This window comes from Zonotrichia leucophrys, chromosome 2, assembly GCF_028769735.1.
Source record: "Zonotrichia leucophrys gambelii isolate GWCS_2022_RI chromosome 2, RI_Zleu_2.0, whole genome shotgun sequence".
NCBI classification, from domain to species: Eukaryota; Metazoa; Chordata; class Aves; order Passeriformes; family Passerellidae; genus Zonotrichia; species Zonotrichia leucophrys.
Window position 1 is genome coordinate 14,279,336 of NC_088171.1, and position 24,378 is coordinate 14,303,713.

Genomic DNA, 24,378 nt, shown 5'->3' on the forward strand with positions numbered 1-24,378 from the left:
ACATTTTGGGCTGTTCCCATTAATGCTGCTCTCCACTGTGCTGCATGGAACCTTACAGGTGAGGAATTACTTTAATTTTGTGGAAATTGCATCTAGTTTATGGGGCTGAGGCCAGTGATTATACCCAGAAGATGAAATACAGTGTAATGTAATGAGCATGCATAAAATTGCATGAGAATATGAAATCCTAGGTGAGAAGAGCTAAAGGGAAAATAGAGAGGATGAAGCTGAATGGCAGAATGAATACCATTAGATTTGCCAGGCTGGGTTCATATGTATTCCCTTTCCCAAAAGGAAATGTATAGGTAGAGGAGAGAATTTGGCCTCCAGGCTTTAATCAGAAACTTGTTAGGCAAATCATGAAGATTTGATAAGAAACATCTATCAGGTGCTTCAATAATGAATGGCCTTGCTCTGCCACATACCTGCTGGTGGCTTGGAGCATGGTGGCAATCCCTGAGTGTCTTTACTTCACTGGATGATTCCAGGAGCAGAAGGAAGCCATGGTGGCTGCCCAGCTGGAGAAGGTGGCAATGACTCAGGCTGGGCCTCTTGGATCTGCTGCCAGCATGCAAAAGCCGCAGGCAATGAGAGTGTTAATTCCTGCTGTGGATGAAGAGTCCATGGTGATCCCTGAGCCCATCCTGGCTTTGGAACCGCTGGTAACACAGCATTAATGTGAGCCAAAGCTCTCTCCCTGCCTCAGCTGGGTGTTGGATTTCTCCTTTGGTGCAGCCTTGGCAGGAGGAGCTGCTCTGACTGTCAGCTACAGGAACAGGAGGGGCTGGTCCTGAGCTCTGACCTGCTTGGGAGAAGAGCTGTAGGACTGTGGAGTCTCCTCGAGCACCTCAGGGTTTTGAGGGATATATTTTGATTTAGAAATATTTGAAGGATAAATATGAACCAGGAGGAGGGGTTGTTTATGCTCTCCCCGAGCATAAACAAGATATAAACCATCTGGGGACATAAAAAAGCTACAGTAAGGGACAGTTGGCTGAACCAAAAGAAAATTTCAAGCTGAACATGAGGGAAACCTTCCTTACCATGATTTCTAACTGGGCAACAGCATTTCAACATTTTGGATGCTTAGGCCTAGAATGTAACAAACAGTAAGAAGACAACTCGAGGCACTGGGCAGAGTTCAGTGAACTAGATCTCTACCATTTCTAATGTATTTTGACTGCGATGCTGCAGGAGAACATCCACAGAGCTCTGAGAAGCTTTATTCTTTGTCCTTTGCGGATATTACATGCAAGATCAAAAAGAAATTAGATTCATTGTCTTAAATAAAATTACCCTTGTTTGTGTCTTTCTAAATGGGCTGCAGAGTAGTTGCAGCTATTTAGAGAATTCAATTATTTTCTAAATCTCTATTGAAAGCAAAAGCCTCTCCTTTAATTATTTAGGTTTTATTTTATTGGGTAGACAGTTTATAATCATAAACAGTTTTGCATTTAATAACAAACTTTGAAACTCAGTGTGTAGGAATTGTTAAAATTTGTGTTTGTTGAATTAATATAACCTTTTATCTAGGAAAAAAATCCATTATTTTAGCGTGTATAATCCTTTTTTGATGTCAAGAGGTGTCTAACTTCAGAAGTCTGGAGTGTAAAGGTTTGCACCTGAGTTACTCATCTTCTATTCTTAGGAAGATAGGAAAAAGAAGGTATTTTGTGGTTTCCTCTGAGCTCTTCTGTCTCCTTTCAGAGCAGAAATGCTCCAGAGATGCCCCAGAGTGGATCTCTCCCATGGTGAGAGGAGTGCTGGATGAATGGGTTACTCATGGACACCCACATTTGTGTAGATGAATGCTGTGCTGGAAGCTTGGCCATGGGCAATGCTGTGAGGGCAAAAACCAGGCTGGGCACAAAACCTGGAAAGGACCTTGCAATTTCTCTGAGCGTTCGAGGATGTGTAGGGCTGGAACAGGACCCAGGAGCAGCTGTGGGAAATCCATTATGAGGATGCTGTTGGCAGAGGGGCTTATTGTGATTGGCTTTGGTTGTGGGGGTTGGACGTGGAGAGGAGGACAGACTGAGGGCTGAGCTGACAGACTGAGCTGCTCCTCCCAGGGCTCAGGGCAGTAATCCCTCACGAAGCTCAGGCTGCTGCTGCTGCCTCGATTACTGGGAGCTAAAGCTCTGCTCTTTGAGCTAATGGAATAATGCAATTAGGACAAGGCACTGCTCATAAGCCCTTATCCTTTCAAGGGCTGGTTGGTGATGAAAAGGAAGCCCCAAAGAAGCCCCTGTCATGGCAAGTACAGAGCCTGCCTGACCAAGCCTTGGTGTGTGGAGGGACACCATGGTGCACCTGGGCTGGCAAGGACAGACCCATGGACAGGAATCAGGGAAGAGGTGGGAGCAGAGGAGAGCTTCTCAAAGGTCATGGCTGTGAATGGTGTGGAAATGATGGGCAGGGATTAAGTTCTTTTCAACAAAAGCCATGGGACACCAAATGAAGCTAGCAGGAGCCAGGCTAAGCGCAATAAATAGCAAAGTGGATTTTCATAGGATGGGTAATTGAGTGGTTAGACACTTTGCCTAAAGGATGTTGTGACTGCTGAAAGTTCTTGTGGCTCAGGAGGAAACTGGACAAGTTTATGGAACTCTGTGAAGGGCTACTAATACCAAAGAAGGCACATCTAGCCAAGAAATCCCTGAAAAGGCCTGGAGACAGGGCCAATACTGGCAGAAGTAAATGTTCTCACACTCCTATCTGGGCTGGTGCTTAAGGAGTGAAGGTGCTGGGTTATAGAGGGACCTTAGTGCTGGCTTGTGCTACCACTCTCAAGTCTTCTCTCACCTTCAGAAAATCATTTAATCTTCCTTAAGTTGGTAACTTTTTTTACTTTACATGTTCTTCATACCATAGAACCATGTTTTCTTTTCCTGTCATGTTATAATAATTATTTGTTTTGCTGGCTTTACTTATATTTATTTTTAAAATGAGATATTCATCTCAGGGGAACAAAACTCATTAAAAAAACCCTTATTCATGCCAAAGCACTTCTGGGAGATCTGTTTTTGTACTTTAGAAGATGCAAAAGTAAATTTAACTCACTGAGGTCAGGCTTTCATCTTGTTTTCCAAAATAAGCTACAAAGAGCTGTTTACATTATTGTTACAAAGCAATGTGTGCATTGACAGCCTTCAGCTTTCTGTCCTACTGCCATCTCCATAGGGAAAACAGGGTGGGAGAGTGCAGAGATGGACAGAAATTCATGGGATTGAGGGCTGATAGCATGGCCACAGCACACTGCCCAGGATGAAGGAAGAATCTGTGAAATCTGTATCATTAATCTGCTTGCACGATGGGAAGAGCTGAGTTGGGAGATCTGTTTTTAATATTTTGAATATGGTAATTGTTGTTATGCAACTACAATTGTAAAATCCCAGGCAATTGCCTCAAAATGAAGCTGTTTCTGAATGCTCAGATTTGAATCCTTGTAAAAGAGATACTGGGTACTCACACAAAGCACTGCAGTCCCTGGGTGTCTGTTTTGGATGGGCAAATCCTCTACAAAATACAAAATTCACTGGCAGTGAGCTGCTTGAATTTCTGGTTGGGAATCTAAAAATCAGCAGATTCTCAGCAATTTTGGCCTTTGTCGTCCTCTGTTTCACACACTCACTGAGAAATGGGAAATGTTATTTGCCCAGCTCAGGATTATTGAGCAGAAAAGCCAATATTCACAAAGTTTTTATAAATGATTGGCTAATATCATGCCTGGTGCAAAGCACACACCTAAAGCAGTGTGAGGAATCCTTGGGACTCTGCAGTGAATGTCTCTGTGAGATAAGTCAGCATTTGGTGCCTCAAGAGTCCTGTGACAAGATCACCATGTGGTTGTCAGTCCCAGTTCTGCTTGTATTTGTCCTTTTTTTGTGACAGCACAGTTACATTTTACTCCCTCTACCACCTTTCAGAAATGAACATTGTACAGGAATTTGGAAATGGCACCTTGAGAAAAGCACTGTCCTTTCCTTGGGCATGGAGACACAGAGGGCTTTCCTCAGTGAAGCCTTCAGGGATTTCAAATGCCTCTTTTATGGAAGTGATGGTGCTCATACTGCTGAAATGGAAAGAAATTGATTTTAGCAGTATAAGGGGAGCTGGATAAATGCACAGGCAGGTGTGAGTACACCCAGGCCAGAAGGAAATAAACCACAAGAAGCCAAACCAAACCTATACTTGAGTTAAAAGTTATCCTCAAAGAGTGCAGAGAGCTTTTGTCCTTGGTGGCAGCAGGTAATAACATACCAGTGGTGACTGACACCTGGAAAAATGACCCTGTGTGAGGAGGGTCCCAGCAGAGTGTGTGCCCTGGGCTGTTAACCGAAAGGTTGGTGGTTCGAGCCCACCCAGGGATGCCAGTTGTCCCGTCTCGGCTGTTCTAATAGCCTGGAAAGGCTCTGGATGGCCTTGAGGCAGCCCACGCTCCAAAGGACGAAAGGAGTCTTGAGGTTTTTCAGTTCTTCAGTGTTGTTTATTAATTCTTATCTACAATATTTTCTCCCGGCCTGACAGAGGTCCGCACAGCAAGCCAGCCATGAGCACACTGACTGCCCTCGGGGCAGCCGCTTATCTTTATACCAAAAACTACGTGTAAGATATTTACCTTTTCTCCCCAATACCTTTCACCCTTATTGACAAGTGCACATTCAGTAAGAACCAATCTCAAAGCGCCACCATCACCATCGAAGATGGATGACAAGAAGAAGAAGAGGGACACGCCCTAATTCCTCCATCTTGTCTCCTAGAACCCCCCTGTACCGAGATTCCAAAACCTGTGTTTTCACACTATAATTAATCTATCCCTTCACCACTTATCCCCGTGTGATCCTCCCATCCTCATACAGGTGTTGTGTCCTGTGCAGGATCAAAGTCCAACCACCAAACACTTCTGGCAACGTTCCAGGGCTTCCGAGCCCCCCAAGGGTTGTCTCGGTGACTCTGCACATCAGGAATGATGTGCTGAGTTCCCACACACTGGCACCCCTCTGCACTCCCTCCCACAGGCAGCGTTCCATTCCTCACTCTGGAAACCAGGCAAGGAGAAGGAAAGACCAACCACTGTCCTGGAAGGCAAATGTTCATTTCTCCTTTTCCTGGTGGAGAACACTTTCTGCCTGGTCAGTGGATGCCAAAATTAGCAGGGAATGTGTAGGGTGAGCTGAGTAATCTCCAGAGGGAAATGCCTTTGGTGTGACAGCAGAAAGCCAGGATGGAAATGGAGGTTGGTGCCTGCAGTACTGTGCTGGTGTGGGATGCAGGAGCCTCTCCCAGCCCTGCTGCTCCTCCTGTGTCCTCCCTGCAGGAATGCAAACCCCACGTGCTGCAGGGTGAGACATTCATTCAAATCTCTGTGTTTAAGGCTCCCATTTGTGTTATTTTCTCCTATTTGTGTTATTTGCTCTTGCACTTTATTTAGTTTATGAGTACTGGGCCAATTAACTATAAATTCCTGAAAATAACTTTTGAAAAGATCTGGCTTGTCTTTTTGGCTGTCAAAAATAGACATGATGCATAGTTTTAATGTCAGCTGAATGTATTACTGAAAGGATTAGAATTATTCCAAATTTTTGAAGATGAGTAAGAAAATTGCCCTTTTTTTTCCCAAATTGATTCTCTAGCAACAGCAGTTTGAATCAATATGGTAAAAAGTTTCTATTCATCTTCATAGTTTTTGGACTGCTGTTTTTCCTGGTTTTGAAGTAGCAATCAGTGAGACTGTTGTGGATGCCATGTATAGCACAGACTTCACTCCACGCTCTTTTCCTTTGGGGATCATGGAAAGCACATGGACTTGCTGCCCAGAGATTTACCAGATGCCATGATCAGTCACCTTGTGAGACTTTTGTGTACCCTGCAGAGCTCTTACTTTCTCACAGAGTTTGTTATTCTTCATACAATTATATCAGACAAGTTGACATAACCAAAACAGATTTAAGGCCAAGAAATGAGATTGCTCAGTCCACTGAACCTTGCTTTAATTCCTCCTCACCACCCACCTGCTACTCTTTGCCTTATTTTCTTGTTTTGCTGCACAGCCACAGGCTGAGGCTCATGCTTAGTCCAAATAATTAAGAAAAAAACGCCAAAAAACCAAAAAACATGAGTTGGACATTGCTAAAAACCCTCACAAACCTGCTTAAGCAGGGCCCTACAATCTCAGTAGGATTGTCACTGAGCTATGGGGTTTTACTTTAGGCTGAAGTGATGCAATCTGGTGGAGAACATTGGCTCTCAGATCCATATCTTGCTGTCAGAAGTATTTCTATTTGGAGTGCATCCTGCTCACTGACACAAGGTTGGCACCAGGGGAATCTGGGACTGACCCTTCAGAGGGAATTCAGATTAGCAGTGTGTGATATTCCATTCTTTGGGAAAGGTGAATGTTGTCTGGTTTTGTGCAAGGAAAGTGAACTGTGTTCAAAGGCAAATCAAGATGTTCTCTGTGTTTGAAAAACAAAAGAACACTAAAACAACCCCTGAAAGCACTACAGTAAGCAAACAAGAAAAACTTACAGCAGATAAGGTGTAGTAGGGCAACCCTCTTGTGGGAGATGAGACCTTTTGGATAGAGGCACACAAACAAATAAACCATAAAACCTGTCTGCAGTTAGGCAGTACAGGTTCAGTGATTACTCAAAAATATTTGGTTTTTGAGTTCTCTCTGCTGGTGTTGTTCTGCTTATGCAACACTGAAGTCTCAGTGTTCAGAAGTCATAAAAAGCCATTCCATTTGATCTTATATCAAATATAAATGGAAAGCAGAGGGTGCTGTAATTCACCTGCTGCCCCTGCAGTCATGCTCCATGAGATAATCTGGAATTCCTCAGCAGAGACCCTGAAGCTGCCATTTAGCTCATCTGATGGTCCTGATATGCTGAAAACATTCATTCAAAATATTCAAATGTCGATATGTGATTAGTGTGAAGGTAAGCATGTTGTCAGCCACATCATTTATTTCCATGTAATCTGTATCATTCTGTCTCTAGACTGTCATTTTTTCCAGGTCTGCCACATGTTATGTGAGGGTACCTGAGAGCTGTGGTTCCCCAGTTGCTGTGTGCAGGGTACAAGTCAAGGGAAGGTTTTTGGAGCTGGACTTCTCTAGGGGAGACTCTTGCAGCTACACTTGGTAGATGAAGTTTTCTGTTTAAATCCAAGGGCCACACAGCATTGGGTGCTTGGTGCTGCCTGGCAGGACAAGAGCAGTAGCAGCAAGGTGTTGCTCCAGCTGGCTGTGGGCTTGAGTTCAGCACAGCCTGCTCTGATTGATCAAGGGTAACATAATTAATAACTCTGGTAATGATACACTGGGGCACTCACACCTCAGAACCAGTAGTAAACAAGTAGCCAGTGCACACCTCCTTTGCTCCAAATTATCCACAGTTGTAGGAATACATTCAATTGATATATGCAAGGTTCGTATTTTTAAAACTCACTCATTTCTGTGTGGTGCTGCAACCCATGGAAGTAGGAATCCTGTCCATAGTGGTTTCAGCCCTCCTCTGGTTTCCAGCTGAGGTGTTGAAATGACAGACAATGTAAAAGCAGTCAGAAAAACCAGTTCCTGATTGTCTCATTATCATCTTTCTTTTCCCTATGCTAATCAGACTTTCACTAATCACTCTTTTATCAGTCACCCCAAGTTCTCCCTCTGGCTTCTTTTCATAATCCCTTACTATTACTGAAATTTGAGAGTCAAAACTAAGCTGCTGCTGTTGGCATTTCTGCTGTCAACTTTGTTCCAGGAGTCTAAAACTGGGTATGATCTTTGTCTTCTTGCTGCTCTTGAAGGTATACATCAATCAATCATCAATTAATTTGGTGGATATGTACAAATTTCCTTCTGTTCTTTGTGCCCAAACTATCTGAGCATCTTGTCCAAAGTCCTGTAACCTTCCTCCCCCCAGGATGGAGTTTATGTCTGACTGCTAAGTTAGTCTCACATCTCTCCAGCACCAAATTTGGGAAGGTTTCCTCCTGCCTGCTCCCACCCTGATTCCTTCCCCTTCCCTGACCCATTCTGCCCCCTGCCAGAGCCTGGGTTCAGCCTGGCAGAAAGCTCCCTATGCTTGTTGCTGGATTGGCTTTCTGCCTGGTTGGGGATTTGGATATTCCGACCAGGGGTCCAGCAAGCCCTGGAGCCCAGGCAGAGCAGGCAGCAGCAAGGAATGGGAATGTGCAAAGTGGGAGAATGTTTTCAGGCTGAGGATGATGAGCCCAGCCAGAGCTCTGCTTTGGGCTTTGCCTTCAGCCTGCACTGCCTGGAGGCCCTGCACAGTCCCCATGGTGTGGAGTTTCCAGGTTTGTCTCTGTCACTTTGGGCATATTCCTTCTCAATGTTTCTTTCTCATTTCAGCATACAAAGTTTAAGCTTCTTGTCTTCATCTCAAATGCCTTCAGAGTTCTGCTCCTCTCTGTTATCTTCTCCTCTCCTAACCCATAACCTTCATTTTACCAATGATACTTTCATTCTCCACCCACTTGCCTTTTTTTTTTAATATAGAGACATGTGTATGCATCCACATATACACACATTTGTTTCCTATTTGCCTGTGTGTGCAAAGGTCCCTTCCTCAGCTCATCAGCAAGGTGAAAACCCTCTCCCCAAAATATGCATCTTTGTATGAAAATAATTAATAACCATAATGTAGGACAAATAAAAGAAGCCACTTGTTATGGCTTAGATGGATAAGGAGAGTAATGATTATTTAGTTTAAATACTCAGTCATTCTCCTCAAATCTCTTTTACCTTAAAGAGTCAATTTTGTGCAACAGGGATTGTGTATTGCATGTATTTTTGGGGCCCATTTCACAGTAGGGACCTGACTCTAGTGCCTGTACTCAGGCAGAAATATTTCATAAAAACAAATATAAATAAAGGGAGTAAAATAAAATGACACCTGTCTTCAGTGCTTGAAAACAGAAAATAATCAAAAGGGGGTTTTAATGTTTGGCTTTTCTGAAAAATTATTTTGCATTTTATTAGGTTTTGGGTTGGTTTTTTTTTTTTTTGCCTGTGCAGCAGCCTGTGCTGGCAGCAGTGGAGGTGTTCCCATCAGACAAGTTTTCAAAATAGAACTGCCACAGGAATTCCAGCTGTCACCCTCCTCACAATGTGGCCTTTGTTGGCAATGCTCTGGGGAGTATCTTCAGCTTCTCATTTAGGAGAGGTGGTGGTTGTCAAAGAAACCCCTCACTGATGCCTTGTTCCATTACTTGTTATATAAAACACATTTCTCAGTGTGTATCACAGATCAAAGCATGGGTGGTTGTCAAAAATTTTGAAAATAATTTTGTCAAGAATTCTGAAAAAAAGTACAGATACAAAAGGAAAGATGGGCAGCATTCAGTAAATTCAGATCTGATCTGGCCTTCATGAGGGGCACAGCAGCAGAAATAAGGGCAGAAGGTGAAGAATGGAAGCTTCCATTCATAGTGCTCATCTCTGAGGCTGTCAGGGCTCTGAGCAGGGACTGGGTCACCTCCATAGGCTGGGTAAATTCCATGGCTGTCCTTTGTATATCCATGTACTGTAGTGTGCACTGTCAAGCAGCAGGAGACTTTGTATGACTTTCACTGGGTAATTGAGTGTGTGGGGGTTCAAATATTTGAGAATATCCATCAGCTTCTTTCCCTGAACACGGCAGGAACAGAGTTCCAGCAGGCAGCTGCTCTGCTCTCTTCTCCCTGACACCCCACCCATGGAGCCCACTATTTATTGTATGGGGCCTGTACTTGTTATTTTTCACTATTTTATACCACAAGTGTTGTAACTCTGATAGTTAGGCTTGTAAAAGAAGGAAGGTTTGTAACTGCAAGAAATATGTGTGATTAGATCAGCTGGTATAAAATGTGGTCAATCTTTCCAGTCTGCATGCGTTTCAGCAAGTCTGATGCAGATAACACTGGAAATCCATTATTCCCAGGCTGCTGATAGAACTGTTGGAGCAGCAAAACAGATCTAGGAGTCTTCACCTTTCCAGAGTTTCTCACTCCTCCCCACCCCTGGATTGACTGCTCCTTCAGAATTTATTATACTGTAAAGCCAGTGAATTCCTGCAGGTCATTTTGAAGTAAACAAACAAAAGAAAAAGTATCTGTAATTATGTTAATGAATTAGTCTGTTTGTTGGAGAAGTGATTTTACCAGTGAGAGCTGACAGACTGAAATGAAGAAAAAGCATCTGCAGCACAGAAACAAGGAAACAGAGATGAGATGCTGAGAGAATTGCAATGAGCATAAACCTGATATCCCTAAGGATAACTCTGCTTTTATTTATAATTCTGATGAGTTTGTTTTGGCATGTAGAGGCTGACAGGTTTCACCCCTGCACGCTCTCCAGGAGCTCTGGCACTGCACAATGTGCATCCATCACAGGCTGCTGGAAAGGCTGATGGCTGAGGAATCAGGAGTGTTTCTTGTACACCTTCTGGGGGCAGCTGGCAGACTTTACATTTCTGATTCTGGCAAGATGTGGTTGCATTCAGTCCTCTGATCCTTTCCTTTTTTTTTTTTTTTTTTTTTAAGTCTGAAAGGATGAATATTGGCTTGAAATCTCTGAGACTGGGCTCTGGAGAAAGGTCTGTCAAGGATGCCTCTCTTCCCTCATAGGCTGTATTTCTCCTCCATGTGGCTGCCAGTTTGGGTCAATATGTGACTAACAGAAGTGTCTTGTTATTGTTAATGGGAGTTTTCTTACTGTATGTGGTGTTTGCTAGAAAATGAGCCTCATTACTTCTTATATTTCTCATGCTCTGACATGAAGGTTGCATTTATGCCTATCAGCTTTGGGGTATTTAGGCCAAAGTACTGCTGTTAGAAGATGTGAAAAGGAGAAGCTGAAGTTTATCATAATTTATTTTCTTCAAAATTCTTTGCTTCCTCTATTTCTGCCCCCTCAGAGTGGGTAGTTATCTTAAATGTGTCTAAACTGAGACCTTCACAGCTGTGCAAATTGTGCAGCAACCAGAAGTTTCAGGTGTCCAGAAAAGAAAGCTCCTTCAAGAGCAGGGGCTTTTTTCAGAGTTAAAAAAAAGACATATTTAAAATTCTTTTGACCCTGCATCATAGCATGAGCAGCTGTCACCACATCTGACTGGGAGCCTGAAGGATTAGAAGGAAAAATCTTTGTTCATTGCAGAAAGAAAAGTTCTTGTGGTGGTTTAATGCTGTTGTGCCTAATGGTGGGAGCCCTTCCTAATTCCTCTTCACCCCCTTGAGCTTTATGTCATCCCCAGCTCTCACCTTGTCTATAAAACTTTCTGCCTTCATGGTTTCTTTAATTTTATGAGGCTAATTTTGTGTTTCTAAACTGCTGTCTCCCAGCACTCATGTGCAGAGTTCCAACCCTGTCTGCATTAAGAGCTCCATTAAAAATTCCAGCCCAGCCCTGGCTGCCCATCCCTGTCCCCATGGCCACATCTCTGTGCTGGGACAGGGATCCCCTCATCTCAACCTGAGCAAAACCAAGACAAAGAGAAACAATTTGAAATAATACTCATAGTGCACACAAGGTCACTGTGTTAAATGTGGCATGGATATCCTTCCAAAGGGGTTTTTAAGCTCCATTACGTAGAATCTATTAATATGGGATGCATATTGCAAGTAAAAGTGTGTCCTCAGCATGAAAGCAAGCCCTAGCAGCTCAAGGAAGTGGTTAAAGAATGGTAGAGCAGGAAGAAGCACACGTATTGTTATGGAAAACATATTAAGGAAAGCTCCCTGACTAGATTCAACCCTTATGCCTTCCTAAAGCATGTAGCAAAAATAGCTATGATTCTCTCTCCTAGTTTTCAAATTTCAGGAAATAGCAAGTTAGAAGGGGGGAATATCAAGAATACAAGATGAGGAATTACAGGCTTGAGAGGGAGAAAATTTGATTCAGCACTGTTGTGTGATGCTCTTTTCTTAGTTTGCTTCTTCTAAGCTAGCATTGACACTCTGTTTCCTTCTATATATTTTGCTGATAATGCTGGTGGATTTATATTGGGGAAGAATTTCACTGACTGCACAGTAAGAAAGTTTCTTTGACATTTTTTGGTGAAGCTTTAGCAAAAGAATTTTAAATTTTAACTTTCATTTCAGACACTGCTGTTTCTGCTGCTGAATTCAGAGAATAAAACTGTCTTGAAAAGAGTGGACCAAATTCAAAAGTGAGTCAGTTTTAATTGCTAAGTAAAATAAAATGCAAAACCTAAAGAATTTAGACATATACTATAAATATCTCAAAATTAAAAATTGTCTTTTAGTACTTTAGTTACAAGATGTTAGCATTAATAATTATAGTTAGTAGTCCCATTAGTTGTAGCACAGGATGTTACTATTAATAAATAAAAATATTTATTAAGCTTTCTAATAGTTGTCTAGTGTTTTTGGCAGTGTCCCTAGTTTGTATTTTAATACATGTATTTAAAATCAGCATTTCCATATTTTGCCACATTGTTGACATTTTCTTCTCCCTGACTTGTTGCTTACTGAAGATGTGGACAGGTAGTGCTCACACAGCCAAACCTTGCAGAGATTGAGACAGAATTCCTGCCAATGCCACGTGGTATTGTGGGCTGAGTGAAGCCTTCCAGGAGAGAATCACTCAATAATTGATCTGCATCTCTGTCTCAGTGAGCTGTCATGCTCCACTTGCCCTGCCTGTGCTTGAATTCTCTGTGAAGTGATGGCTGCAGCAGCACCTGGCTCACAGGACAGGTGGTGCAGCTGTCCTGGCTCCACCAGGTTCCTTGGACACAGCCCTTGGAACACAGTTGCTAGAGGCAGGAAAGCTCTTTTGATAGATCTACATCCACTTTATATTTCAGTTTATTTTATTATTTTATTTTATTTTATTTTATTTTATTTTATTTTATTTTATTTTATTTTATTTTATTTTACTATATTTTATTTTATTTTTTAATTTTATTTTTATTTTATTTTTTAAATTTAATTTTATTTTGTTATTTATCTGATTTTTTAATTTAAAAATATTTTATGTTATTTTATTTTATTTAAAGTTATTTTATTGTATTTTTATTTTATTTTATTTTAATGGCAAAGCAAAACAACTCTTGTTTAATCGAGACATGAGGATCATGTAACACCCTCCCCAGCAGTTTGCTTTAGCATCTCACCAAAGTCTGCACAGGCATTTAGAAGTTATTCCTTGTATTTTTAAGCTCAGAGGGGGTTCCTGTGCTGCCTCCAAGCAGCAGCTGGCCTGTCAAACAGCAGAGCTCGGCCTGGGGAGGCATTGCAGGCACTTCTCCTGCTCTTGTGTGCTCCCCAGGGTCATTCCATGGGCTCTGTTTCTGGAATGCAGGATGAGGTGCTCATTCACCACTGGGGAGAATATTTGTGACATGGTTGAAGGGAGCAGCTGGTTCTTGCTGAGGTCCCTGTAAAATTTATTGGCAAGGGAGTAGCAGTGGAAAGTAAATTTCTTGCAGAAGGTTTGTTTCAAACACTTCATAGGTGACTGTGAAGTTTCCTGTAGAAAGAAATATTTAGAAAAATATTTGTGTCCATATAGAAATTTGGCATTATCTTAATGCCAAATTCCTGTAGGTTTTGCCAGTTTATTTTAACCAAATAATGAATTTTCCTCTGAGACTAATTAAAAGGATTATCTCTGAGATCCATGAGGATCAGTACTGAGTATCCTGCCATGGAAGGGTGACAGGGAGTTTACTTGGCAGCAGCACCAGATCAGCCTCTGTCCTTCCTTCAGCTGTGTCCTTCAGACCAAGTGTTCTGGTGAGATATCAGTGAGATATCAGTGAGATATCAGACTTGGGGCAGAAGCCACAAGAGATGCTCAGTGCACCCAGAGCTGCTCACTGGGATGATACAGACGCTTTGGGGCTGAATCGGTGTTTTATGGCAGCAGGGGCAGCTTGGCAGGAAAGCACAAGTTCTTGGTAGTGAGGACATAGCATGGGGGGGATGATGCAGCACAATAATTACTTGGCATTTAATTATTTTATTTTTTAAAAAAGTGGGTTCTGGACACATCTATGCAGGTTTTTTTTTGTAAACCACAGTGAGCTGCCAATCACATTTGAAGGCCTGTCCTACAGAGGGGGTTTTGCAGAGAAATGTTTGCCAAGAGCTCGGCAGCTCAGTGCAAAACTGTGAGGTTCCACAGATGCACAAAAAAAACCCCAAAAATCCAAACCAACAAACAAAATTAGTGCTTACTGTATCTGTGATTGATTTGATTCCAGTATCAAATCCCAAGGGATTGCCCTGAGAGCAGACTCCTGTGATTCTTACAGTGGGTAATTCGTGCTGCCTCAGTGAATGCTTCCATCCCAATCTGCAAATGTTGGTGAAGTAACTTTGAGGAAAAACCTAAAGCAGTGCATATAAACCATATAATTTGTAATTATGTATTTTAGGACTTTTCAAGCAGATTCATTAATTGGGAAAGACAAAATAAATTTCCTACTTGTGAAGTTCATGGACTTGCTGTTTACAAATTTATCACTCTGCAGCTACCAGTTATACCTAATATAGCACATGCACTCAATGAGCTGTCCCCAGACACTGGGAAATGACTTAATGCTTCTTCATCAGAAAAGAGATATTAGAGAAGGAAATATAGACTTTGGTTTGGAGTTGAAATGAGTTCAAATTAATGGAAATAAATAAAAATTAAACCATAAGACTACAAATTATTGCTCAATTGAGCTAAGTGAAAGCATGAAATCTTAGAAGCAGAAATGTTTGTCTGTGCTACTGTATTTTACATGATAAATGTAAATATGTCATCTTGTGGTGATGTACAGAGGGAGTGGATGGGGAGAGGGTTTCACCAGCAGCCAGGATGGGCAGGGTCAGGCTTCTGCAGGAGCTGGGCATGGGAAAAGGACAGTGCAGCCTTCTGAGAGCAATGCAAGCTCTTTGAAGGGTAGCTTTTACACAAGAAAAAGGGCCTGGGGGATTCATTAATCTCTGCTGCTGCTTTATGGGCAAAAACCACCCCAAAGCCAACATACAATAACCACCAGGGTGTTAAAGATGTGACACTGAGAAATCTGTCAGTTTTAATACATTAATGTTGCTGTGCTCACAGTCTGGCTGCAAACCTGCCTGAAGTTACATTAACCAATCAAGAATTTTGTTTCAGATCGTATTGGTTGGTGATATTTTTACTGCTATATGGAATTTGGTGTTTGTTTCCAGTGAATGAGGGGGAGATCAGCCTAATTTCTTTAGCAACCCATTAAGTGCATAGCCAATACCCAGGTCCTTAGTTTTATTACTTTTGCTTTATTTTTATATTTATATATATATTTATGAATATGTATTTCCATAAGTTTTATATATATGCTATATATATTCTATATTTACTTAGTCTTATTGCTTTTATTGGAAAGTAAAACATACGACATAAATTTGTGATACAATTTAATGTATATGGAAATAATATCTAAAATTCTGTTATGTGGAAGACAGGGGTGAAACAACAGGAGGTGGTTCCTTTTCACAGCCTCAGTATCTCAGTATTTGTCCTCCCAGCCCTGTGGTCAATATGGACTTTTGTTGCCTTTTTTAGGTTTTAAGTAAAGAGCTTCGATCTTGCTTTAATTTGGCCTTTTTGCTGCCTTTTTTGCTTTTCCCAGAACATTCCCAAAAAGCCATAGACATCTTCATCTCCTTTCCACAGCACCAACTACATTGCTAAATTTCCAAACACTGCAACAGCCACCTGATGCAGTAGTTTTTCTCATTTTGGCTAGTTTGTTCTTAAAAGGAACTTACTAATATTTCTTGGTTCAAGACTACTGTAGTGTTCATACTCTGCTTCTGTCAGGTGTTTTTAAACCTTCACAGTATTAACATAAGCTGTAATTTTTTTCAAGATTTCCTGAGAAATGTTTTGATCGATGATCATCAGATACTCTGTGCTTGGCAGGACAGATGCAGCTGAGAGTACATGGAACCTGTGCATTCCCAACCTTCCTGTGCATTCCCAGCCTTCCTGTGCTGGGTCCCTTCATTTTCTGTGCTCCCAGTGTTCCCAGTGAGCCCTGGGCAGAGCGGGGCTGGGCAGCAGCTCCTGGGCCCTGGCCTGGCCTTGGGCTGCCCCCCAAGCTGCTTCTGCTGCTTTTCCACCAGTTGGAAGTTGCTGGGGCTTGTTAGTCCACTCCAGGTTCCTCCCAGTGTCTGCTATTGCTACTGGTTCTGACACATGAGAATTTTATAAAGACACAATCCTGTCCAATCCAAAGGAGGTTTTCGTGGAAAAGCAGTCCAAGGCTGTCATCCTTCACCCCCAAGGCCCTTGCCCTATGTTTGTGCACCAGCAGAAGCTCCTTGCAGTGTGCCTGGGAAATTGATGTATCCTGGTCTGCCTTAGGAGTGCAGGGCTGCAAAACAAGGCAAAACATGCAACTTTGCAGGAAAAGTAAGAAAACTAATAATAAACCTAGGAGCACAGAGAATCTAGACCTGAAGGAATATTTTTATATTTCTTTAAATTCATCAGAGTGTGATTTACAGCAAAAAGTGTGGCATTAGGTTCTGCTGTATGAGACAGAAGGGGAAAACTATCTTTTAGAAGATCTCAAGGTGAGATGGGATAGCAGCATGATGGAAATCTTTTCCTGGTAACTAAACCTGCAAAGAAAAAACCTTTTAAAGATAGCCCATTTGCTGAAATGGAAAACAGGCAGTACAGGGGGTGGTGATACATGAGAAAGAGTAAGAAAGAAAACCCAGCTGGGAAAAGAAACCACCAGACCATCTGTACCAAGAAAAGCGTGCACATGGCATCCTCTTTTAGAGGCAAATCCCCACAGAAAGGTAGGACTTGCCATTAGTTTCAGAAAAGTATTTGTTTCAGTTTGATTTTAAAACTTGTAAAACTTCTACATGCAACAAATCACTGATGTTCTACCAGGGTCTGTCAGAGGTTTTATAAAGTAATGGGAAATGTTAGAAAATTTTAGACAGTCAGGTCAGAAGACAGGAGCTGCTTCATTTCATGCTTTCATTTCTTTAGGAGATCATTTCAGTATCTGTTTTTATGGCATAGGAAGGTGTGGGGTGTCCCCTTGCCCTGAGGGAGCTGAGCTGCCCTGGGAGCACCAAGCTTTTGTCCCAGCATCTGGTGGCAGTGAGGTTGTCACTGTGTCACATATGCTTGCACTTTGCTGCTGGGAGGAGCTGAAATCATTGCTCCCAGAGAGAAACCAGGGGGCTTGGAAAATATGATGTGCAATTCTCCTTCACTGCAGCTCTTTTAATTCCTGGGGTTTGGGATGTGCTACAGTAAGGCAGCACGTTCCTAAAAATGTGCCATTGTAAACAAACACATGGTTATGCACTGGCCCAATCCCTTTGTTTTCCTCCATGGGGTCAACAATATTTTCTTGGATGCAACACAGCTTGATGGCCACAGGCTAAACCTCAGTGTCCTGGGACAGAAACATGAACTTTAACTGAGGGCTGAATAATAAAACAGCCAAGGATTTCACCTCTGGGGCCCTTGAGCAGAAAGTCACTGGGCTGACACTTGGAAAGAGATGTCTGTGTGCTGGAGGTTTGTATATGTAAATAATGCAGTGAGTGTGACTATGCCCTCTTTACTATGGTTTTCCCAGTGTTCCATGGACACTTATCCAGTCTCTTAATCAAATGGTTTTAATGGACTAAAGAAAATGAGTGTGACAGTGCAGAGTTTGGTGATGAGAATTACAGTAGATGGGCTAATTCTGATTAGCCTGGAGGCTTTAAGTCTGCACTAGCAGCTTCTTTTTAACCTCTCGCACTGAGGGATCTGGAAACATGGAAATATGTAATACTACATCAGTCATATAAATATTTAGTGTGGTGCTGGAAGCTGTGAAGAAATGCCATGTGGAGATTGACACTAGAAATACTCTGTCTTCTGTAGTGTTCCCAAAAACATCTGCTCCCAGTTCTGAGGTTACAGTAGTGAGCTAGATGGATCAGGGCTCTTGACACAGTGTGGCAGGTTTTGTGTCCTTAACCATGTGGTGGCTCAGTCTGGCTTGAGGCAGTGGTGCATTTCCAAAGTGCTTATGAGTTAACAAAGGAGGAGGGAGCAAAATGTGTGGATTGGAGGGTGAGAATCAATGGGTCTTTTGATGCTTCCATTAAAATTTAGAACCAGCTTAAGATTGCTACTTAAGTGTTAACAGAAAGGATGTGTACAACACATTCATGACTATAACTTTGTAGTCAAATGTGTATTTTGACCGAGAAATATTATTTTACTGTTTATTGTATTGGAATCTAGGTGGCATTTATAGAATTATGTAGTTTGTGTTTTTGTAGCCTGGCCCACACTCTGCTTGTACTCCTGGTATTAACCTGGCAAACAAGGATTCTGATTGCAGTACAGATATAGAGATGGTGCTGCTGGGAGCAGAGTAGATCCCAGAGTTACTTTTGAATTGGCAAGCTTAGAACTAGTGACACACCAGATCACGGCCATTGATGAAATTCAGCTGATGAGAAAGATGCCCAGCTTAGATAAGTGTTCTAAAAACAGAAACATAACTGTCAGCAGGTGCATTTATCTGTAATATTTAGTAGTTCCAAAAGTTTATAGTACTTCATTAAAGTAAAAATGTCAATTTATGTTATGGCTTGCTAGCAAGTGTGCTGACCAGTTTTTCAGAATTTCCTGTGTACTTTTTATTTCCCCAGGAAATAAAGGAGGGCAAAATTTGTCTGAAGCCATATCACTGAACTTACATTAAACCATGTAATCTAATACAATATAGCTGTTGTGTTTCTCCACAAAGTTGATTTATTTGCTTCTGGAAAAGGTCTTCTTTGGGAAGGATGTCCTGTAGGAATTTTGGTCCTGAGTACTGTTTATTCTTTGTTACCTGCTGCACCTGAGTCAGGGAGATGGAGCAGATACTCAGAAGTGCTCAGGGAGATGCCTTCCCAGGATGCTGCTCCTGAGCACCTTTTGGGTTTACAGCACTGAGACATTCCCAGAGCCAAAGGGAAAAGGGGATTCAGAAAATTATCTCAGGATTAGAGTGCTAGAAAAGTGATCCTCATGTCACCTTTCCAATCTCTGACTTGCAGCCTCCCGTTGTGCTACGCCCAGCTGCTGGCCCGCTGCTCTGCTTTGGAAAAGCCTGGTTGCAAGTTGGGGCAGGTTAGTTTAGGCAACACTTGCTTTGAGAAGTCATTGCCTTCAGACGCCCATGCACACACCTACTGCTTTGTCCATAAATAATTATACGTGCATTAGAGTACTCTGAATCCTAATTATGACATACATTTAGTAAATTTGAATGAAATTGTGTGTCCATGTTATATTTGGAAATGGGCTTGGTTTTTTTAAAGTTGAAAAAAAAGCCTGAGAGAGGCTGATTTCACTGATAACTTTTACAGTTCTCTCTTTAATCCACCTGTTGTGTCTTCTTGTAACACTTACGTGGCAGGAATTATTTCTATAGGCTTTGAAATGCACCCAGTGCAGCTGCTCATCCTGAGCCACAGACACTGCTGTCTGCAGGGCAGGAGGCAGCCACAGAAGGGGCTGGCAGGAAAGCAGGGCACTTTATGAACCTTCCCTGTCTTGTATGCCAGCCATGCCTAGGAGACCCCTCTTCTTGTTCTTCCTACCTGAGTAGTACATGCAATGAGAAATTTTCTGTGTGCTGCAAATAAGTCACAGTAATTCCAGGGTTGGTGTCATGCTGAGGAAGAGGTCATCCAGTTCTTAAAGATAATGGTAGAATATCTTCACATGGAGAATGAGGCATTTTTAAATCTAATAACTTAAATGAAAAGGCAGTGATCATGGAGCCTACAGCTCTTAAAATATCTCTGGCTCTGCCAGTGACTCACTCCATGGCCCTAAATGCCCCCCAGACTTCAGCTTCCTCCTCTGTCAGAAGGGGGGATGAATACGTACTTGTGTTTAACTGCGGAGATGATGCAAGACTTAATTAGCTATGTTTGTTGAGAGCTCTGAAAATGTGGAAATGTCACTGCTCTTGATCATCTTGAATAGCTGAGGGCCTGGCTTGGCAATGTGTTACTGCCAGGCCCCTCTTCAGAAGTGAGTGGGGCACGTGGAATCTCCTGGGTTTGTTTGCCTGCCTCGGTGCACAGCTGAAGCTTGGCTTTACATGTCTAAGTAGGTGGACAGAAACCTGCTGGTTTCAGGAGGGAGGGTCACATCCCACCTGCTTCTGGTGCACCAGTTCCAGGTTTCCTCTGGGGCCACGTTACAGAGGGTGCTATGAGTGGCTGCCTCCTTAGCCTGAGGTTACATCTGCCTGCTCTACAACCATGTTTTCTCTTCTGTTTTGTTAACAGGACAGCTCACTGGTGGAGGCTATTAAGAAATTATGGCTCCTCTGGCAGGGCTCCGGCAGCAGCTGCACCAGCAGAGAGCTGCCTAAACTTATAAAAACAAATCAGAGAGGAACATGATCAGAGGAGAAAAACTTCCATGCCAGTGACCAGGACCTTTCAAAACATGACTTTTTCAAGCCTTTTTTTTTTTTTTTTTTTTTTTTTTTATGAGGCTGTGCTCATTCAATTATCCATTAGCTCATTCTGAGTTCCCTCTTCCTGGGCTCAAGCAACCCTTGGGGAAAACCCTTGTTCAGGGCCGGAGGGTTAGGCAGGCTGCAGGAGGAGGACTCTCCTCAATGAACTTGTCCTACCATGCTGCAGTAAAATTTCACACACCCAGGCTGTAAAATGGTTCTCAATGAACTCTTAGGCCCAAATATAGGCAGCTCTTCCTACAGATGTGCAAGAGGGAAGGAACTAGAAACATGAGTTTTAGATACCACCACTGGACCTTGGTATTTCTTCATACCTCTATTAAACATGAATCTGTATACCATTTTTGAACTCATATTTCAAATGGCTGATGCATTTCACATCCCATGCAGTTCATACATTGCCCACAACTTTACTGTTGTTCATTAATCAGGTTAAACCCAGGCTCCTTTGCAGAACAGGTGGAGTAACTCTGCGAAGTCACAAAAGCTCTTGGTAGCTTTGTGTCCCATGGACTCTGAGGTGCTACCACTAAGAAGCAGCAGGCAAAATCTCCCCACTTACTGTCAATAGGCTCTAAATCTTAATGGAAGCACCAAAAGACCCATTGTTAGTTGTTTGGGGTCTGAACAGGGCTGAAACCACTAAACATGAGTTCCCTAAAGAAAGGCAAATGGACTGTGGGTATCAAGCTATCAAGCACACATGGCCTGCAGAGAGAAACGCCCAAGCAAGATGAAATGGTTACAACCTAAAATTAATCTTTCTGTAGTTAACCTCGTGTAATTTTGTGGTCACTGAATTACAGAATAGAAAGAAATGAGGAAAATGCCTGGGGCCAAAGTACGATTTTGGTGATAAGTGATTTGGAAGTAATAATAAAAAAAAAACTTTGCTGTGCCCACCTAAATATGAGTTAAGAAAATAAAATTTATTACCTATTGCATACATTTTGACAAAGTTAGGAGTATACACACATAATTAATTGTCTTGGCGGTTTTATTTAAGTGACAGTAATGAGACTTGCAATTTTGTACCTTTCTTTTAAGTTGTATCAGCGTGTCTGTACTTGAAAAATGTGAACAGGTTTGTTGGAAAATCTTGCTGTGATTGGCCAAGTTTTTATAAGTTGCAGCCTGATCCGGTTTGAACATCTAGATAAATATTAACCACTCTCAGGCAGAAAATCAATATCGGCTTTATTTTGGTTTCTTTTTCACTCTGTGACTAGCCTGCCACAGGTAGGTCATGCCACCCTTCCTACCCACCTCTAAAATATGTATATATTTGTCTTTCTTCAATGAAGGCAGACAAAATCAAGACCTCATAGGGTGACCTGGCAATTCCTCCAAGGTGCAGTGCCACGTGGCACACAGGAACATTCATCTCCCAACCTCTGTGAGAGAACAGAACTGTTTTTCTTTACAGAACTCAATTTTATTTTTACAAGAGTGCAATGCCATTGCTACTACCTCTCTTCCCTCCTCCCCCATTTATCTCTACCCTGCTGAAGATGAGCTTTCCATTGCTACTTTTCTCATATCACCCCAACACTCTCGGGCTGCCCCGGGCCCCCTCCCTGAGCTTGCTCACAGCAGGTTGTGGTGGGCGGTCGTCTTGCTTCGAGCTCCTCAAGCTGGAAAACTCTGCCAGAGTGAATCACTTCGCTGCCTTATTACAGCAGTTAGAAGCAAGCCAAAACTTGCTGTTCACCAGGTAACTTTCATTTTGTTCCCCACATTGTTTCTTTGCCCTTGGCTTCCAGAGCTGAGATATTTTTCTCCTCTGCCAGCTCTGCTCGGATCCAAAAACAGGCTGAGTGAAGTAGTTACTAAAACTGTCTGAATTCAGGTTACTGCTAAGGATCTTCACTATTTGCAGTTATCTATCTTTTAAACATGCTGGACTCTTCTGGTTGACATGAACAGTCAAGTTCAGTGCTGTGGGTTATTTCACAGTCTGATGAGAAACTGGTGATGAAATAAGGTGTGTCTGTGGCACAGTCCTGTTTATTTATAATCAAAGCCTTGTTTTCCACTACTATAGGGTAGATCTTAAGCAGCAGCAGTTTTTCAGATCTAAATCCTTTTTCAGGCTCACTCAAGCCTATTTGTGAGGCTTTTTCTTGGGTACATATACTCTTATATGCTTCTATTGCTTGCTCTCTCAGCTTCATGAACTTCCAATTCATCTTCATCTAAAACAGTTCCAATTCCTCTTCATTGCAAAACAACACTAAAGAAACCAGTCCTTTTACATGTGTCTCTATTTTGGGTAGTGATACATGGAATGTGTGTCATAAAGCAGAGTTGCAGCTCCTCTTCCTATTCAGCCCACTCGATTACAGATATTAACACAGTCAGATGGGAAATCATTGCATCTCTAGGGAGAAGTGAGAGCAGGCAGGTAGGGCAGACAGTGCCTAAGTTGCTTTTGGCAAGAGAAGAATTTGGCCAGAGAGAAAGGTGTCAAGAGGAAGAAGAAAACTGGTCCTGTTAGCCTCAGAGATTCTAATTGTTCCCTGGGTTGCAGGAGAAAAAGCAGATGCTTGAGATAATAGATTGGGGTTTTGGGGCAGGGAGGTGTTTGGCTGTATTTTCTCCAGGGCAGTGGTGCCTTACCAGGTGTGTTTCACCATCAGGTGAAATGCTTCTATAAAATGAGTGCTGAGGATATCTACAGTGCTGGAAGATTGAAGAGTAAACCGGATTAGGCAGCTCGTGGAACAAAGCTCAGGAGTCCAGAGGAACATCTGCCCCCAGGGAGGGCAGGACTGCCTGGATGTGTGAGTTACTGCTGGGGAGCTGTGTAATCCTCAGAGCAGATATTCAAATATGAGTATGAGCCTGAGCCTCATGACAGTGAGCCAGATTTTCCTGCAGTGTGAAGGCAGTCAGACTCAGGATGGATCCCTTCCACTCCCCAGTGGATGCTAAGGATAGTTGGAAATGTGCTCTCTTATAAGTGAAGGGGGCTGGACTGAAGGCTTTGTCATGGGGACACCTTTACTGAAAATGACCACCAACACTCTCTGCTGTGGCTGATGAAACTGGTAGCTCTGATATGTCTTTTATTTCACATCAGGAAACCTTTGACTGTCAGTTCTAATGGCTGGATGCTGTTCTTTGACCGTGGAAGGTCCAGTGCAAAAACCAATATATTCTTCTTCTGTTCTTCAGTAAAATCCCCATAGTTCAATGATACAAAAATATACTGCATTTCATCTGTTTGTTTAAAGTTTTCACTACAATTATCAAAACACTGTGGGGAAAGCCAAGAAATAAATTATGTTTCAAATAACTATCCTGCCTCTGGTTAGTAAGGTAACACAATATACACTTTTCCTCAAGGCTTTCCAGAGTTTGTAAATACTAAAAAAGTGTATTTATGTCCAAGAAAGTACAATAGAAGACTATTCAGAGCTGAGTTTGTGCCCTCCAATAAGAAGTTAATGGCTTCCCTGTTTTGATGTATAAGAAAGCTTATTAATTTCCTTAGCTGTGGTACCAAAGATATATTGAATAATTTTGTGTGCATGGAAGTGCTGACTCCACAGCAGAATAGGCACACACCAGAAAAATGATGCTCTTGATGCTTCTGCCTATACAGTGCTGGTTCTCTGAAGAGAAAACTTCGCCTACTCATTAGTGCTGCAAAACAAGTGTGCTAACAATGATTAAATCAACCCCCCTCCTGTCAAACCAGTAATGTTTTGTTCCACTGAGTTAGAGTAGACATAAGGCACTACACAAGTGAAATCTAGAGCAGCATCTCCCATGTCTGATAAGTCTGGCACTTTTCACCATCACTAAAATTATCTCCAGCCTCCCACGCACTAAAACAGGGCTTTACAATGAG

The 24,378-nt window shown here is 42.2% G+C and overlaps 1 long non-coding RNA gene across 1 annotated transcript in view; it reads left to right on the forward strand.

Moving 5' to 3' along the window:
- The window catches only part of LOC135443028 (uncharacterized), a 34,502-nt gene that overhangs the window by 2,758 nt on the left and 7,366 nt on the right, over nucleotides 1-24,378 (forward strand). The window contains exon 2 of the long non-coding RNA XR_010438769.1: nucleotides 12,103-12,170. This is a non-coding gene — a long non-coding RNA (uncharacterized LOC135443028). The remainder of the gene's footprint in view (nucleotides 1-12,102; nucleotides 12,171-24,378) is intronic.